This window comes from Rattus norvegicus, chromosome 2 (genome assembly GCF_021556685.1).
Source record: "Rattus norvegicus strain SHRSP/BbbUtx chromosome 2, alternate assembly SHRSP_T2T, whole genome shotgun sequence".
NCBI lineage: Eukaryota > Metazoa > Chordata > Mammalia > Rodentia > Muridae > Rattus > Rattus norvegicus.
The window spans coordinates 240,265,843-240,282,993 of NC_141535.1; the positions used below are offsets into that span (position 1 = coordinate 240,265,843).

The 17,151-nt window shown below is 44.8% G+C and overlaps 1 protein-coding gene across 13 annotated transcripts in view; it reads right to left on the reverse strand.

Moving 5' to 3' along the window:
- Adgrl2 (adhesion G protein-coupled receptor L2) overlaps nucleotides 1-17,151 on the reverse strand; it is a 618,928-nt gene that overhangs the window by 245,629 nt on the left and 356,148 nt on the right. For 3 of the 13 annotated variants that reach the window (XM_087615495.1, XM_087615415.1, XM_087615479.1), the window contains exon 1: nucleotides 13,027-13,222. The gene's annotated coding sequence lies outside the window, so the exon portion shown is untranslated. 13 annotated transcript variants of the gene reach the window in all.

Here is a 17,151-nt window from a genome sequence, read left to right on the forward strand (position 1 = left end):
GTTTCTACTTTGATATTTTTTGAGATTTAGGAATTTACTAGCATGTGCCTTATGTTTTCAGACAGTGAGTTCCTAAGATACATCTTGCCTGGTGGCATATGTCTGCCTGTCTGACTGCACGACATACCCTAGTGTGAGAGAGGGTGGGGACCTTCTCAGCTGCTCCTAGATAGCTCAGAAGTTCTTCCTCACCGCATTTACCTTGCAACTTTGAACATGGTGTGTGTGTGTGTGTGTGTGTGTGTTTGTGTGTGTGTCTACAAGCATGTGTGTGTGCATGCTTGAGTGTGTATCTCTAAGTGTGTGTGTGTACACATGCACCGTGTACGTCCATGAATGTGGAGGCTGGAGGACAACCTTGAGCATCATTTGATGCCACGCACATTTTTAAAGGGGCAAAGGGTTTAGAACTCATCAAGCAGGCTAGGGTGGCCTGGGACCACCACATCCCAGGGATATATGCATCTCCACCTCCCCAGAACTGGGACCACTTATCATGGATCTGATTTTTTTCTAGGGGTGCTGGGAACCAAATTCAGAACCTAAAACTTATATGACAAGTCCTTTGTCAACCGAGCACCTCCCAGCCCTGATAGAGTATGTCATGTCTCTGAGTCTCGGTCTCTTGTTTGTAAAAACAGGAATATCCTTGTACTTGTCGGAGTTTTACAGATTAAATGTGACAATCTCTGGAAGGCCTCCAAGCCATGTAACATGAATTCGCCTCATGCCACTCATGCCATTGCTTCTTGACGTCGGCTAAAACGGTTAATGACACTGGGTCAAGAGACACTGGCGGAGACCAGCCTGCGTTGTCTCTAGTGAAACAGGGAGCCAGGTGCTACCTGCCTAACTCCGTCAGAGTGTCTGCAAAACACATCATGGAACCTCCCTCGCCTGTCGGGGTTTTCTCTTCCAAGTCCCCACAGCTGCTCGACTTTGAGTGGGCATGGTTTATTAATGACCTTCCCTGACTGGGCATACGTGTTTTTGGAATCCATTTCCCTCAGGACCCATGTACATGAGTTCTCCTTAGACTTTAGGAAAAGCCTCAGTGAATGGCATCAGAAATGGCATTCCCAGGTCCAGGGTCCACTCAGCCCAGCTCTGCACTTAGGTGTCCTTCATGATACAGGTTCCTGGATATACACACATCCAGGCATGGTCTCCAGGAAGTGCTATGGCTGCAGATGCAGTACAGCCATACATCACTTGCCTAGGATATGAAAGCCATGGCTCAAAACACGGTCTCACGACCATCCAAAACCATACCACCAGCAAAAATATTTAAACATCTATAGTCTCACCATTCAGGAGTCGAGGCAAGAGGGTTGTTGTGAGTTGCTGGTTAGCCTTGGCTATGTAAGTGAGCTTCAGACTTTGTGTAAGTTATGTCTCCCTCCTAAGAGTGCTCTGAGGAGACCACGCTCTCCTCGGCACTACACTCATAGAAAACCACTGACACAGCCCATCCTATTCTTTCTCTTCCTTAGGCTTGGAATTTCTAGAGCAGGTTTTCACTGACGATGCAGCAGACTGCCGGGTATCCATTTGTGTGAGAGATGAGAAGGTTTGACGCACAAAGCCACCAGAATCTTGGCAACATTGAGTCAATGGCACCTAGCACATCACAGTATTATAATCGGCGTTTGCCCAGCTCCCTTCCCCCTTACTTGCAGAAACCAAAACCAAAACCAAAAACAAACCACTGACTTCCACTAAGAATGTCTTTTAAGGACAGCAAAAACTATTGCAAAAATCCAAATCCCTGAACATGTATCATTAACATGACTTATGACAGAAGCAAAATGCCTCCAAAACATAGTTCAATGTCTAGGAAGATGGCTCAGCGGAAAAGGGAGCTAACTATGCAAGTGTGCAGTCCTGAGTTCAAATCCCCAACATCTCAGTAAGACAGGGGAACATTACTGCACAGTCTTATGATGCCGGCACATGGAGCAGAGATCCTGGAACTTTCTGGCCAGCCTAGCGACAAGCTTGATGTTTAGAGAGAGATGAGAGAACTTCCTCACACTCGTGTGCATGCATTACGCACACACACACACACACACATACACATACACACACATACACACACACACACATACACACACATACACACACACACATATGCAGTCCAATTCCAGCAGAAGTCCGTCTTGTTGAAAACACTTGTGAACTCTTAGTGTCAGGGGCTGAACCCGATGTCCCTGCCATGAATGTCATCTCTACTTCAGGAGCAGCTAGCAGACACACTAGGGTGGACTTGTGTGCTCTGCAGAGATATTCTGTAGCAAACGAATAAAGAGCCTGTCGCTGCAAGGAAGACACCCAATGAGAGGTGTTGCCAATGACATAAACACCCAGATACAAAGCGTCACCTAACGAAAGATGTGAGCCTGCCCTGTGAGCTTGATCCTTTCCCACATCCTTGAGATGGGCTATTCTGATGCACTCGGTGCTGACGGTCACAGAAGTGTTCCTTCGTAGGTGTGCAACTGTGGTGGCATTTAGGAAATTCTGTATGTCAGTGAAACTATTTTCCAAGTGAGCAATTCGCGATGTCTCAGCATCCTGCATGTAATCTATGGGGAAATATTTGCTTCAAATGTAAGACTTATCAAAGCATTTTACTATAAGCAAGCTTTAACGTTTTCTTTTTTTTTTTCTGTGTGTGAATGTGACCATGCATGAGTATGAGCACGTGAGTGTGGATGTACTTGGAGTCAAGGAGAGGGCATCGGATCTCCTGGGGATGGAGTCATAGGTAGCTGTGAGCTGTCTGAAGGTGCTGGGAATTGAACTCTAATTCAAAGCAGCAAGCGCTTTCAATGACTGTACCACCTCCCTGTCCCTAACAACAGAGTTGTTAAACTAAACATGGTTTCAAATCCCATCTTGCAATTGGCCTCTACTCCAGAAGGTTTGTCACTGAGCAGAGAATCAAGCTTACTTGAAAAGGTCATTAGAATATTCTTTCCTAGCAATTCTTACCTACCCAACACAACACCTCAATATGACAGACGGGCCTAGAAGGGGAGAGGAGAACGTAGTTCCCTCAACTCAAGCCTCAAACATATTCACAAAACATTCAAATAACATCACTTCTCTTCCTAATCTTCCATTTTAGAAATGTGCTTATTTTTCTTTAAAAAGAAAATGTGTTTTATGGGGCTAGCAAGATAGACCAGCAGATAAAGGCCTTTGCCACCTCAAAAGCAAGCTTAGCAACCTGAATTTGATCCCAAGGCCTCAAGGGAAGCTATGGGGAGAGAAATGGCTCCACGAGGTTGTCCTCTAACCTTGAAGTGAGTGGATGCACACACATAATCATATATTAAATTACATTTTATAATGTGTCACATGAAATGGGCTTGTTATGACTCTTTTATTGAATTAGCAATGGCTCATGCACGCACAATAATAATAAATTAAAATTTATAATGTATCACATGAAATGGGTTGATTGTGACTCTTTTCAATAGAATTAGTAAACACATATTCAGTTTTTTCAGTTGTAATTTCCAATGTGATCAATATTTAAGGCTATGACCCACATAAAGGGAAGCTCGTGTGCTCCTGGATACTTTTTCAATTTGTGAGACTGCATCTCATGCAGTCCAGTCTGGCTTCTAACTTACTAACCAGGTAGTTGAGAATGGCCTTAGTCTTCTGATCCTGTTGTCCCTGTCTCCTGAGTGCTGGGGACAGAGCCACTCGCCCGCACACCTAGTGTATGGAGTGCTCACAGCTGCTGGGTGAGCGTCCCTACAGCCCCAGACCCCTCTGTAAGGATGGAAAGTTTAAAAAGAATAGAAGTTCCTGGTGCTACCCCTGCTTCATAACAGGGCAGTGTTTGACTGAGACTCATTAACTACATCCACTAGTATTCACAGAGAAGAGCTGCTAGTTACGCGATGAGTTGGGTACCAGTTGTATGAAGGGAACAGAAAGCCAGTTTGTTTCTCTTTAAAGACTGTGTTGAGACAGTCGCATCCTGACACTTACTTATTTAACTATCAAACTATAAGTCTGACATTTCCTTGAGAAAGGGTAATTCCAGGACCTTTCCTAGATTTTGTTTTGTTTTGTTTTTTTAGATTGAGCCTGATGAACCCGGCCTATAATCCTGGCTGGGTTAGGAAGCTGAGGCAAGAGGGTCAAAAGTTTAAAGTCTGCTTAGACTGTGGAGTGAGCTCAAGCTCAGCCCAGGGACCGTAAACTGAGGGCTGAGAAGCCATCGCTTGCATGAGGTGCTGGCCTGAAGTACTGCAAAGGAGAAAACAAAGGAGGTCTTTAAAGTCTTGTTTGACTTTCCACTTTTCAGTCCTCGGGATAAAACCCAGGGCCTCGGGTATGCTGGGTGAACTCTATACACCACGGCACCAGTTCATTGGCTATCTTTAAATATGGTATTATGGCTGTGATGTAAGGTATTTCTATGCTTACTCATTCCAGTTTCCTATGGCAACGTTTTGAGATCCTCTTAGCCTCGGAGGGAGATGGAGAGAAGGCTGTACGTTGTGGAGGTACTCAGAGTGAGTTCTGAGTAGCCTAACTCATGGCCTAAAGTCTCACAGGCACAAGAAGCACATTGACTGTGCTCTGTCTTAAACCCCAGGCTGCTTACTTCTTTCCTTTGCTAGTACCACTCTGCCTCCTGCGAACCAAGCTAACTTCCGACGGGAGACTAGCTGGTGCTGGCTTTTTGGAAGGGATGTGCTCAGGGACACTGTGAAGATGCTCCTTTTAGTCCCATTGACTAGAGGGGATACCAAGTCTCATCCTACTACTAGGCAAAGCTGTCCTTTGTCGATGGGTGCTTCCGAGGTAGGATTTAACAGTCTTGGAGAACATAAAATACGTATGCCTCTTCCCATTGATTGGATTTACATGAAATGAAATTTAGTATGTAGACAGAAAAACAAACAAAGAAACAAACACACACACACACACACACAAACCTACAAGCACACAAGCACCCTGGATGCTCCAGTTACGTTGTGAGACAGCACTCTGGTGAGAGGCCTTCAGGGCCTTCTCTCATGGGACTGACATTCTCTTCCCTGTCTTCTTGGAGAACCACAAGCTTGTCTACTGAGAACTGACAGTGGTATTCTGCAAGGCCAGGTAATTTTTAATAATCACTTTGAGCTCTGAGACTCTCAGAGTTTGCACAGGCCCAACCCCCCCCACCCCCCACCCACCCTCAGCCTCTGCAAAACTATTTAAGTGAAAGTCAGGAATAAAATGAGGTCATATGACGGACATCTGAGGGGTGTATTCCGATTTTTATGATTTAAAATATTGAACAGTTCCCCCCAAGTTACAGTCTAGTGCATAATTTAAATGCAAACAACAGCATGTGTAATTTTCCTAGCGCCAAGGAGAGAAAAAAAGCACGTGCTAAAGTGATTCTGCCCACATCAGTCTCTGAGCATCGGTTAAACAATCAGGGCTTCTGAGAATGCGCACAAGAACATCAGGAGCGCTCCTGCTTCCTCCACCAGACAGTCATGCTGGAACAGTACACACACATAATGGAAACAAAATTGCTTTAAATAATCACAACTACACAAAGGCACTTCCTCCCCTCCCTGAGCCATTGGAAGTAACCCTGACAAATGCTTGCGTTTGGTAAATTATGAGCTGGCCACGTTACGTCTGCATAAATATAATGAAAAACATTTTTAAAAAAAATTTAGCGAGCATATAAAGCAAGGCATTCTCTTGGTAATGAATTCCTTTGACAGATAAACTGACAGTCACGAAGGGCAACTTTATGAAGGTGCCTCCCTGTGTGTTCAGCGGTGGAGGGAGAGCGGGAGGCGGGGGGTAGGAGAGGAGGAAGATGGAGACGAAGAGAGGAGAGAGATTATTCATACATTATAAACACAAAACCGCACGGCACTGTATAAATGTCAGGAAGTCTTACAACCGAAGAGAGATCGAGAATGAACCTAGACTCAGGGAGGAAGAACACGAAGGCTGTGAGAAGCCACACTGTCAACGTGGCACAGAGATCATTCCTACTCCTCAGACACCATTCTCCAATCACCAAGATCACCTAGCGCATGAACACATAATCATCTTCTCCTCCGACCATCTAGACGCCGTACCTCAGCTGCACTTGGAAGCCAGCCTCGGTGTCTAGGTGAAGCCAATTTGTGTATGGTTAATAAAAACGCATTTGGATAGGGAGAAGGTAATTTCTTTCTCCCAGGTAATACGGTGCGATTTGCTACCTGGCCGCTGTGTATTCCAGGAGCATCAAATATGCGGATGTCAAAGGAAACAAACTCGTTCAGAATAAACTGTGGGTACGCATGTAGAAACTTCTAGATTCGCACATTCTTAAGCCAGGCGCGATAAGGCTAGGTTACTGTATCTTTAATTTGCTGCCTAAGTAGGCAAACAGCTCTAAGAGTTCAGTCACCTTTAACATAGTCAGGATCTGGAGACACCTTCATACAAAAGGAACTCATCCGAAGCCTTTCCCAAACAGGCTAGTCATGTGGCACAGGAATTTGTACTAAGGGTTATGTCAAAGACAGGCCCCCTCTGAAAAGAGAATGAGAATCAGGAACAATGGGTGGAGTGCAGGTAACTTTCTTAAGGGAAAATTCTCCTGATTCCAAAGCGTGAAGAGGAGGAAGTGCCTGCCCCTCATTTACAGCCTGAGTCACGACCAGACCATGACCAGACCATCGTCTTCTACGTCTTCCTCATTATCTGCCACCCACCTTCAGTTGATAGAGGAAGTGTGAAACCAGGACAACAGCCTCTGGGTGGAAAAAACAGGGCGGGGACCAAGTAGATCGACCTTGCCTTCCTCCTAGGATGCCTACCCTCTTCTAGTCCTGTCTCTGAGGGTGAGCTCCCAGAAAGCACCCTCCTGCTCCGGTTCCAGTTTTCAGAAGGACATGACAGGCAAGCCCCCAAGACCAGCATCTACCTTCTCTTCCCATGAAAGAAACTCACCTTCGCTGACTCTCTCCCGAAAGTCACGGTGACTAAGCCAATATGACATCCAGTCTGTACCTCCTGCTTGCCCGCTGATCAGGTCCTCCTGGAAACTGCCCAGCCCTTGTCCTTTTCCTTCCCTGGACATTCTGGGTTTCCTTTTGAAGCTATAAGCACAATGCCACCCTCCAGCCTCCTCCCAGTCTCTATGCCTGGGATCTAAGTTGGTTCTCTACCTTGGCAGATAGAGAGAGAGAGAGAGAGAGAGAGAGAGAGAGAGAGAGAGAGAGAGAGAGAGAGAGAGAGAGCGCGCTACTTGTCTACTCTTTGGGTCACTGACCTGGAAATGGGTTTTGAACTGTATCCAGTTTTTTTTTCTTTAAAAACAGAGGTACTAGCATGCCCCCCAAACAATGATATCCAAATTGAATTATGTTCTCTCCCTTGTTTGTACTCCCATATGTCTATTTTTATGTTTAGTCACGGTCTTACTATGCTGCCCTGCCTAACCTAGAATTTGATATGTAGGTCAGGATGGCCTCTAATTCAGAGAGACCTACCTTCCTGAACTTCCTTTCATGCCTCAACTTTCCAATCTGGGCCAGAGCAAAAGGTGTGCACCATTAAGATCACCCTCTTCCCTGTCTTTTTTTTTTTAATATGTTATCAGCAAGTTTTAAAAGCTTAAAGTTGGGTATGACCAGTCCCCTGCCTCTTTCAACATTCATTTGTAAATCATGAATCCCTTCCTCTTCTGGGGGGGTGGATTTCAACCCCTCTGTGCCTCTTGATCATCTCCCTCCCTCAAGAACCTCTCCAGTGCTCTTTAGGACTTCACCCAAAGAGATGTACATGCTGCTGCCGGTAGAACCTTTGTGAAATGCAGTTTTTTTCCTGTTGATATGTATTTTCACAGTTAGATGCGTTTCCCCCAGACATTGTCCTTGCCAATAGCTTGCTTTCCCTATGGAAGAAGCGTCTTTTCTGTTAACTTCTCACAGTTTCCTCTTGGTGTCTTTGTAGAGAGTTGGGGTCTAAGAGGTTTACCTTCTAGGGAAAAGGCCTGACACCTTCACCATCAAATCCCGGTGAACGTGACGGTTCCCCACCAAACTGATGTCCGAGATTCCTTGATTTTTAGATTATAAGTGATCCTTTTGTTTAAAGATCTTTAACATTCCCCCATTGGCTATATGCTACAAACTCCTTTTCCAGGTAAACAGAGCCCTGAGATTCAGGATCTGGAAAAGGTTTGGAAGAGGAGAACACACAAGGAAGACCAGTGAGGAGGTTGGGGGGAGATAAAAAGAAGCAGCCAGTAATTTCTGGAGGGGTCTTGGGTCAGAGTTAAAATCCTAGCACTTGAGAGGAAGAACTGGAGGAATCAGGCATTCAAGGTCAGCTGTGGATACTTCTCAAGCTGGGGCCAACCTGTGGATCATAAGAAGCAGCCGGTAGTAGACTGGCAGCACTCCCATACCATGTCCTCCTCTGTTCTTTTGCCTACCATCCACAGCCATCCACTCAAGCAGCATTCCCTCCCTCAGTCTCATAATAGTCTGTGCCCCGGTTATGCCATGTTGAAGCCTGTCACACCCAGACGATGCCCTGGGCCCACTGGCATACATTTAAATGAATGTCGTCCTCTGCTCCTATCTTTAGACAGCCAAACCGGAACAGCTGCTAGCCAAATGTCTGAATGCTCGCACGCACGCACGCACGGATCCTAAATGTCAGTGGTCATCCCAGGTATGGAGAGCAGAGGTCAGGGGCGGAGAGCCTGCTCGCCTTATCGGTGGTGTATGGGTTTCTGCAACAGTGTTTTCCAGCCTACCAGGCGTCCTGTTCACAGCGTCGCACCTAGAGGGCTGTGAGTCAGCAGAAATCTGGGACATCTCAAGAGGAAGGCATGCTACTAAAGGAAGAGCTAGACCAGCTGCCTTCCCCCAGTAAGTAAGTAAGGACGCTCAGTTCCTGCAGCAAAGCCAGAGGTGACCAGGAGAAAGGCCAGCAAGGTAGGGCTTCCCTAAGACAAACCCTCTGTCCCTTCCCACCACCCATGCCTTGATGTAGTTGACAAGGGTAGCTAGTGATTGATAAAAACCTTTTTGTGCACCGGAACTAGAGAAGGTGAGATACGCAAGGCAAGCACTCACCACCTACAGATTCCTTCTCAGTTCTCACTTCACTGTGGCAGAAAGGAAGCGCTAAGAGGAACTTCCTGCCTCTTCCTCATCCCACCCAATTCCATTCGAAATGGTTGTAAATGGCAGTGCCTTCTCTTCTGTAGGAAGCTGGAATCTGTTTAATGACTGCGTGATGTCCACCTTCCCTCAATTCCCAGGAGATGACTTCACCAGTGTCCTCAATAAGATAAAAGGCATCCACAACTCTCTTCACACCCCCTGTCTCAGACTGTCTCTGTCATGATCCCCGTCTATTCCCCTCTCCTGGCATGACAAGAACAAGATAAATTACTTTGCAGCTACCTTGGCTCACTGCTGTCTCACCAAGTTCAGCCCCATTAGTGATACACCTCCCTGTTAATTGCTCTTGAGTTGGTGGATATTTTTGTCTCCCTAAAACGAAGAAGTCACACTGTCTTTTCTTTGTTGTTGTTAACCAAAGTCGGTAGTACAGGTTTGTACTGCTTCTAGGGGATTAAAAGGATTGCAGGTTCAAGGCCAGCCCATGCCCAGCAATTTAATGAAAGCCTGTCTCAAAAGAAAAGAACAGAGGACACTGACGCTTCCTTGAAATGTCCTTATGTAAGCCCTGATAATGAAAACACAAAACTAAGGTATGGGAAAAGGGTTCTGCAGACAGACACATAGCGCTTGCTGTGCAAGGCTAAGGCCGGGGTTCAGATCCCGACCCCTGAGCAAGCCTGTGAAATGCAGTGGCTGCCCATGATGCCCTCACTCAGAAGGCAGAGCTCAGAGGTTCCTGGAACAAGCTCAGAAGCTTGACCAGCTGGAACTGGACAGTTCTGGGTTTGGTGAGAGACCTTGCCTTAATAAATAAAATGAAGAGTGATCGAGGAAGACACCCCATGTCAACTTAGGGTTTCTGCATGCCTGTCTACACAAAAGCATGCCTAACCCAACCACGTGTGTGCCTATATGCATGTGAACACGCATACACACATACATACACATCACATGTGAAGACACCAAAACTCTCATAAAATGGATAAGTAAAAAGTAAAAGTGATGGAGTCTGGAGAGGTGGCTCCATGGTTAAGAGCACTGGTTGCTCTTCCAGAGGTTCTGAGTTCAATTTCCAACAAGCACTTGGTGGCTTACAGCCGTCTGTAATGGGATCTGATTCTCTTTTCTGGTGCACATGAAAACTGGGCACTCAAACACATAAAATAGATAAATTAATTTTTTCAAAAAGTAAAAATGACAAGAACAATGGGAACATAGCTTAGATGTAGACAAAAACTCATAAAAAACAGTTAAATGTTTAAATTAAAATCCAGTTGCAGTTTTTTTAAACACGCATATCCAATTAATTACTCTAGATCCACATCTGCCTTTGCTTTGTGATCATGGATGTCTGATCACGATGGGCTCAGGTTGTTTAAGCTCAGGGCATTAGCAACTCGTAGCTCTGGAAAACCAGTGTTTCGAATTCTGCCCACCACAAGCGAAGGCTAACGGGAAGAGCCCCACACCCATCTCTAGGCTGGGCCTATTTTTGTTTCCCATGGGCTTTTGGGAAATGGTATTTAAAACTTTCTCTTCGGTGTATTTCCCATAAGGCTTTGGGGCTTCCCTAATGGATTACTTCATATACTCTTCAGAATTCACCTCAAACCTTAAAATGGAGGCATCTTATACAAGAACAGGGCTAAACGATTGGTGGAAAATGAGTCTATCGGGGGCTCCTGAGAGCTGTATTATGGAAGGCCACAGATTCTTCTGAGTAAGGTGGACTTTCTGGGGTAGTTACGCAAACTGTGTTTCCTGGGGGAACCTAGAGCTGTGTTTCTTCCAAAACGAAAGTGCTGACGCAGGGGCTCTGTGGACGGACGTTCCTCACTCCTTGGTGCTATGGCGTTTGTGACAGGGAAGGAGCGTCATAGACATCTGCAGCAAGGAAACAGCGTCGGTGTGAGGAAACATGTGGACCTTTAGCACGCACACTAAAACACTGTTTCCCATTTTCAAAAGGAAGTATCCTGTACCCTTGGGGTTGTAATTTGCATAGACTGTCCCCGTAGGGTGTTTTCAAGATGCTTCGGAATGTGGTTGTATCTGATTTCTGGTAAGATCCAGAGAGCAGAGTGGAGGGCCTGCCTCTGGACTCAATTGGGATTAAATACGTGCACAAGGAAGTCAGCCAGGTTTTGGGCTGAAGCCTCTGGACCTGGCCAGGGTTGGCCAGGTAGACTAGATTCTAAGACAAGGAGACAGTTCGTCTATGATCAGTGACTCGTTTCTCCTGGAGTTTAGTTGTAAATTTATACCTGAATTTAATTACAAATACACACTCCGAAGGTCGCCCCACCATTAATGAAACATGGTCAGGTGAGGCAATCCCATGAAGTGCTCAGTGCAGGCCCGGCAGAACCAGCTCGAGGGTTCCAAACCCAACAGTGGGTAAATCAATATCATGGTGACATTCATCACTTCCGAAAATCCCCCAAACATCCTTTTTTTGAATCAAGGAGAAAACAAGGTATGTCACCGATGAAAGCAGCATACACACTTTCGTGCTTATTATTTACAGAAAGAGGGAACATCTGAACTCCGTTTGCTAACTACGGTGTGATGGGAGCGAGCCTGCAGGCAGTGTGCCGGCCGCCCCTGTCTGCCTGCCAGCTCTGCTTAGTCCCAACGTATTAATGAACAGGCACAAGTATTTGAAGAATCAGCATTTCAGCATTTGCATGCAAACTCTCACGCTGGGTAATTATACACAGAGCTGGCACTCAAATTAATTAAAGCCGATTTCTCTGTGACTGCAAACTGGTCCTATCCCCCCCTGCTTCACCCTCCTATGAAGTCATCACTCTACACTCAATGTGACACTTCTATCTCTGGTATTCTCAGGAACGTTAACGTTTGACAGTTGTCAAGCCAGCAATATTTTGGAGAGCAGCTGACAATGGCTGGGTGGGACGGTGCTCCCCACCCCCAACCCTTTATGGTACAAAGATAGAGGACGGCTTCTGAGCATTTACTTTGTAATTATCCCAAATAATAACGCAGACAAATTATATATATATATTGTTCCAACGGGTTCCCTCCCCTCTTGGATGACGCCACCCCCTTGATTAGAGCTTACAAACAATTCATCAAACTTAAAATTTTTCCTTTATCAGATGCTGACAAACAATTAGCCTTGATGGGGCTCAGCCTTAATTTTGAAAAGGCTATAACAAATGGTGTTTTACTTTCAGAGCTTGGGCTCAGGCCGTTCACGATCGGGGAGATTAAGAGAGAGAGAAAGCAGTGATGACTGCTAGATTTGATTAAGACGTTCTGAGTCCTCATCAAATAGAACAGAATTGAAACGGAGACTCTTATTTGCCAAAGAGATCCCTGAACATTAACTCCTAGGACAGAAGGCTTTCCTAGGCTCTCCTGCAATCAAGCCATCTCCTCTAGTTTCTTGCTTCCTCAGAAGGAGCTATTTCTGCGACAATTCCTTTGAAAAGACATCCTCAGAGCAATTAAGATATCGTTATGATTCTCATTCATAATTTTAAATCTCTGGACGTCGGTTGCTACCAAACTTCCTCTGGTAGAGCCCTGGAGAGGAGCCATTTTTGACAGATCTCCTTGAAATCACTCCCCACCACTCAGGCCACCACCTCCTCCTCCTCCTTCCTCTGCACTGAATTAACCAGAAATGGCACAGACAGCTCCTGCTGGGGCTGCCTGTCTCTTTGGTAGAGAAAGCATCACAGAGTTCTGCCCCTCCAGTTCAGGCTGCTTACCACACAGTCAAGTTTGTCCTAGTAATCTACTTTTGAAAGGCAAGGTCTAGGAGGAGATTTAACGTGCCTGTAAACTCCAAAAAACTCCAAAACAAGAACTGAACTCGCCTTACCTTATCAGGAGGAGTCCTCGATTCACACAGAACACCACTTAACTACCTCTCTTCAATTTGAGAGAAGTGGTCCAAGAGAAGGAGTCTTAAGCCTTTTCTGGGAGAGGCTTCTGACCAGACCAGCCACAACAACACTACTGGGATCCTCCGAAGCCTGCCCTTCTGGCCCAGTCATGAATTTCCTACGCAGACAGGTGTCATATTGGCATGGATTTCATTGCTAAGTACATTTTAAGAGGTGGGCGTGGCCACCATCCTGCAGCCAGTTCCGCTGGTCTTTTAAACTCTCTTAACCCTCTTTGCTTTTAATATTTCGCACAGGCACCCGGTGACTTCATGAAGTACCCACGCACAGGGCTCAACTCAATGAGGTGTGGGAACAGTATCGAGTTAAGTAGCACAGTCATTGTCGTACACAATGCTCATTGCTACTGGCAAATACCTATTTGCTGAATCAGGATTGGGCTGCGGGGAGCAGGACTGAGCAGTTCGACGGCTTTCTATTTGTTTCCTTTTTACAAACCATCCTCTTCAAATTAACCAGTTAGCAAAAAGAGATTCTTCTTCTGATATTTATTCTTTAACACGAAGGCTTTCATCATAAAGGATCACTCCGTTTCAATCTTTCTTTTTTTAATTACAGCAAACATTTACAAAAAAAAAAACCGACAGAGTCCCGCCCCCACCCACCTCCAATAATTGCAATTAAGTACTTGCTTATCTTGTTCGTTTTGCTCTTAAATTATCTGATGGCAAATCAAACATATGTGTCAGTTAGGATTCAACCATTCAGTTACAATACTCATTACTTTTTAAGGCAAAAAAAAAAAAGTGTTCCATAAACTTCTAGAAGAAAATTGGTAACTTTCTCTCCTTCCTTCTTTTCTTCCCCCTCTCTCTTACAGCTTGTATAATAGGCAATCAGCACACGTAGTCAATAAATAAGTTAATATTTTTGATATTGAGGGTCCTATAGTGGGGAGAGGGAACTTGTAACGCTCACCTCCAGCAGAAAGACAGTGAGGGATGGGGTTGTTTTCCCCACAGTCAAAACCCTGACCCACAATTCTTCCTGTCTGAAAGAACTGCAGGGATGGAAATGGAGAAGAACCTGAGGAAAATGACAGGCCCAATGTGGGTTCCAACCCAAGGGGAGGCCCCAAGGCCTGACAGTATTACTGAGGCTATGGAGTGCTCACACAAAGGGCTCCACCATGACAGCTCTCCAAAAGACCCAACAAGCAGCTGAAAGAGTCAGATGCAGATATGTGCACCCAACCAATGAACAGAAGCTGCTGACCCCTGTAGTTGAATTAGGGAAAAGCCCGAGGAAGCTGAGGAGGAGGGCAACCCTGTTGGAGAACCAGCAGTCTCAATTAACCTGGACCCCTGAGATCTCTCAGACACTGGATCACCAACCAGGCAGCGTTCACCAGCTGATACGAGGCCCCCAACACATATACAGCAGAGGACTCCTGGGTCTGGGTTCAATCAGAGAAGATGCACCTAACCCTAAGAGACTGGAGGCTCCAGGAAGTTTAGAGGTCTGGTGGGGTGGGAGGGGTGGGGATATCCTCATGGAGACCGGGGTGGGGAGATGGGATTTAGAACAGTTGGAGGGTGGACTGGGGGGGGGGTATAAAATCTGGAGTGTAAAAATGAGTAAGTGAATAAATAAATCTTAAAAAAGTGTTTTTTTTAATCTACCTATCTGTCTTACAGACATTTATAGAAGTAGACTTTAGGATATGTCACAACCATATGTATTATCTGTTAATACATCATAAGAAAAACAATGTTTAGAAAATGAGGGACTCAGTGAACGTGAAGCCCTGACACTGGCAGACGGTTTGAACTTGTGTTGTCAGTGGATTCAGAGCTGAGATTGTAATGTTCTCAAACCTCTTCATTCCTGTAAGCAAACTTGCAACTTTTGAATTTACTTCACCTCAAATATCAAAGTGTCAACAGATAGGCTCTCAAAGTGGGGATTTCTTGTATCCTTCCGCCTATCGTGATGGGCTCTCAAAGTAGTGCCTTGTGTCTGTCTCGAAATCGACACACGATGATGCTCATTCAATAGCTGCTAACAAACTTTTACAGGTATGTTTGTGATGACGTAAGTGGGAATCTTCTGCTGCTTCCCCCTGTGTATTGGAAAGATAGAAGCTATGCGTACAGATGCACGTCAGTCTGAGTCATTTCCTAAGTAAAGGAAATCCAGATAACTTTAAGAGAGCACATAGTTAGTTTTTAGAATACTCATTCTTGTTTTATTTGGCATACGTGTATATATTAAATACACATGTATGTACATCATATACATATATATACATGTGTGTATGTGTATGCATGTGTGTGTGTGTGTGTGTGTGTGTGTGTGTGTGTGTGTGTGTGTGCAGGTACCTATGGAGGCCAGAAGAAGGTATCAGGTACTGAACTGGAGTTAGCCTGTTGGAAGCTGCCTGATGTGGGTGCTGGGAACTGAACTCCAGTCCTACAGAAGAGCAGCAGAGAGAGGTAAAAACTGAACCATCTCTCCAGCCTGCGCTCTCATTTTAAATAAAGCTCCTCATTAGTTTTAACCATTACATTTCTGGATAATCTGTTCTTTAGTGTGAGTGGATTTTATTTTCTTTTTTCAGAGAAGCTTCATAGGATAAATTTAATCCTTATTCCACATGAAAGTTATTCAACTATTTGAAAATGGCTATCATTTTTCCCAAAGACGTCTTTTCTCCAGATGGAACATTCCTTTAATCATTATAATATGATATGGCTTTTAAGGCCTCTCATCATGTTGGATGGTTTCCAGTTTGTCCGTGTCTCTCCGAAATGTGGCAGTCAAGACTGAATGTATTACTTGAAATGTGGTCTAATTATGCAAAACGCAAGCGTCCTGCAGTCGCTCAGGACTCCGTTTCAAGTCCTTTACAGAGGCAGGAAATGCACGCTGCAAAGGGGGTGGTATCCTGATCACAGTCTCCGTTCCTGAACTTGCACTAAAATGTCTGTCTTTTTTCAGACAGAACTCTGTTTAATCAGATCTTTCATGCCTTGTTCTTATTGGAATTAATATTTCGAGTAGAAAAAAAGTGAGTCGCATGCCCATTCATACAGAGTGTATCTTTGGTGCTGGTGCATTGTTCTAATCAATTACGAATAAATATATATTTTTTGAAGTCTGACCAATGTGTCTGTTACCATATTTTATTGTGCATCATTGAAAGGCATCTGGGTGGCTCGCATGGGTCAGACATCGTGCTGTTCACTGATGATTCCAAGAACAAGAAGACGAGGGCTCGTCCTGAAAGATCTTTACCCACAGCAAGGAACCTGCTGTTGTAATTGTAACACCTTCGATGCTGTCTTCTTAATGAAGGACCCTAATTCTGCTCCTAGGAATGTGTATATTGATCAAATGACTTCCCAGAGTCCAGGCCCACACTCACCTGGAGAGGGGAAGAGATGGGTTACCTTAATGTTGTTTTGTTCTTAACAGAGCAGTGCTAATTTGTGATAGCCAGGACTGTGTTTCCCAAAATGCTCTATTTTGCTTTACGTATTCTGTGTGAACGTTCTTAGAGAATGATGTGAAACTCAGACCCTACCTTGCATTTTACTAACTCCAGCTCAGCATTGACTGACTGAGTCTGCCTGACTCTATCCTGTTTCCTTTCATACCAACAGACACAATGGGCAGAGCTGCTCATCTGAAATCCCTTTCTTGGGAAGGCAGTAGAACCCACTGATATTTATTCATTCCCGATTCGTGGGGTTCATTCACTGTGAGGGCGTTTATTGGAAGGAAAGTAAAAATTGAATTTGTCCATATATATACATATATATATGTATATATGTGTGTATATATGTATATGTGTATGTGTATGTGTATGTGTATGTGTATGTGTGTGTGTATGTGTATGTGTATGTGTATGTGTGTGTGTGTACGTGTACGTGTACGTGTACGTGTACGTGTACGTGTACGTGTACATGTACGTGTTGTGTGTGTGTGTATGTGTATGTGTATGTGTATGTGTATGTGTATGTGTATGTGTGTGTGTATGTGTATGTGTATGTGTATGTGTGTGTATGTGTGTGTATGTGTATGTGTGTGTATGTGTA